The 2,500-nt window shown below is 49.8% G+C and overlaps 1 pseudogene; it reads right to left on the bottom strand.

The window, feature by feature from the left end:
* LOC143307278 (large subunit ribosomal RNA) overlaps positions 1-2,500 on the bottom strand; it is an 8,226-nt pseudogene that overhangs the window by 2,857 nt on the left and 2,869 nt on the right.

A 2,500-nucleotide genomic window follows, 5' to 3' on the forward strand; every position in this document is an offset into this window, starting at 1 on the left:
TGCGCTCTTTTTCAATTTATCGAGCATGCCTTCCAACTTCGATGGGGACGGGGCTAGTGCACCACAATAGGTATAGTTATGACCTAGGTATTTTAACTGTGATGCCACTCCCAACGTTGGTACGGGAGTGCCATTGATACGCAGGTATTGACGCGTATCAACTACTAGCCTCTTAGTTCCAGGAACGTTCAGGTTTTGGAACGCTGCGCATTTCGTCACGTTAACTTCAAAGCCGTGCTTCTTGAAGAAAGACTCCACAATTCTAATTTGGTTTCGCATTGCAGATATATTTGGTGCAACAATTACGATGTCGTCAGCAAATGCCAGTGTAGTCACTTGGACTCCATTGATGTCGATACCTTCCTGTTCGCAGAGTTCTTTTAGCAGGTCGTCGAGGACCAGGTTGAATAGAAATCCCGACATAGGATCGCCTTGCTTTACGCCTCTGCAGATCTTTAGCGGTTCAGATCGGTGTCCATGGCATTCGAGAACAGTGGTCACATCCTTGTAGGTGCACTTTACATATTCCAAGGTCTGCGCGTCTATTCCTCTTTTAACTAAAGCGTCGACAATAGATGTTATATTGACAGAGTCAAACGCTTTCGCGAGATCTATGGAAAGAATTGTAAAGGCTCTACCTCTCCCTCTACAGCTCTTGATGAGGGATTGCAGGATTGTGCTGTTCGCCATTATACCGTCTGTCTTCGAGAACCCTCTCTGAACGTGGGATAAGCGAATTTCGCTTTCCAGGCGTGTCGTTATAATCTTATTTAACAGGCGTAGTATCCTACTCGAGATCGTAATGGGCCTCCACTGCTTGGGGTCCGTAAGGTCCCCGTTCTTGGGTAGCAGTGTCGTCCTATTCAACCTTAGAACAGGGGGTATGATCCGCATGCCCCATATGATGTTTAGCAAGGCATGCAGATCGTGACGTGGCATTTGTCTGAGCATCAGCCTATCGATGCCGTCAACACCAGGCGCGGATTCCTTTAACTTGGCCAGCTGCTCATGGACTTCTACATAGGACACGGGGTAGGATAGATCGATTTTGCTGGTGGCTTTACATTTAGCAGGCCTCCAGCTCAGATCCTTTTTAGCAAACAGTTTCTCGTAGAACTTGGTAAACTGCTCCATTGTTGGCATTTCCGTAGCGTTCAACGGGTTTCCTGTGAGGATATGCTCCGCTACCTGGGTCGGATTGTGCTTGTACAGCTTTTGAATCCGAGCATATTGGTTCGACTTTCTTTGGCCGCGGTTAGCATTTCCGTGAACGTTCGGTGTTGTATATTGCCCAGTGGCTTTTCTGCGTTTATCACAGCCACCTTTTTTGACATGTTTGTCATTGGAGCGTTTAGCCTTGTTCTTACTGTTTCTACCCTTACCAGAGCTGGTGTTCCGCTCCGGTATTGTCGTTATGTATTCGTCCAGCAGTGCCAGGATATCCGACTCGGGAGCATCTTTAAGCACGGCCTCGATTACGTTGGACATTTTGCTCGTGGTGTCCTTCTGCACGGCACGGAGGAGATCTCGCGTCTCAACGGACGCTATGGCATGCCAGACAGGATCGGCGTCAACGTTTTGACTCCCCTGATCCGGCTCTCTCTCCGTGTTCCGATGCGTCGGTTCACTCACAGGCTCGGTCGGTTGTGCTTTAGGTTTTAGCGGGCACTCCTTCCGGCTGTCCTCATTGGCAACGATTTCAAGCTCTGTCGACAGATATGCCTTGTAACAATCCCTAGATCGCAGCTTCTTTATTCCGTCAGGTGTTCGACCGGAGGTTTTAGCAAGTATTTTAGCTATTTCTACAACCTTGAGCTTTGATCTGTCAGGGATTCTGGCCTCGGTGTACGCCAGTTCTTTTATCTCGGCATCTGTGTACCTAGCTTTAGACGTTGCCATCCTTTTATCACGCAATTCGAGATCCGTCCTGTTATAGTGCTCCGTGTGAGCCTTGCGCTGGTGAAGCCGCATACCGGCGTAGGTCTTGTACGCCTTGAGGCAGACTTCGCACTTGAAGCCATCCGCCTGCGCAGGTGGTGCGTTGCAGCGACGTAAATGTTGCGCTGCACTAGCGGATGACTTTGCACTCAGGTCAATCTTGCACGAGGGGCATAATTTATCATTTATCGGCTCGTTTACCTTTAACATAGCGTTGTCGTCTTTATCACCCGGAGAGGAAATTTCTCTCCGGGAAGTGTCATTTACCAGTGCTGCCGCCACTGTTCGGGACCGGCAGCTTCCGAGGCTTCTTTTATCATTATTTGGTGCAATTTAGCGTTGCCCGAAGGCATGAATCTGGCGGGCTGCAAACCCGGCAGATCCATTTGGCGTTAGCCAGTTTCGACCGTCTCCGTTGGCTGGGACAGGCATGCTTTATCGTCCTTTCTCCGGCGCCACGTGGCCTTGCCTAAGGGCTGAACGTGGAGATCGGTCTTGGGGCGGGTTTCCAGACGGAGTAGAGTAAGGTGTTCGTTCGATCTACTCCCTGACCCCAGCACCC

This window comes from Osmia lignaria, unplaced genomic scaffold, assembly GCF_051020975.1.
Source record: "Osmia lignaria lignaria isolate PbOS001 unplaced genomic scaffold, iyOsmLign1 scaffold0049, whole genome shotgun sequence".
NCBI lineage: Eukaryota > Metazoa > Arthropoda > Insecta > Hymenoptera > Megachilidae > Osmia > Osmia lignaria.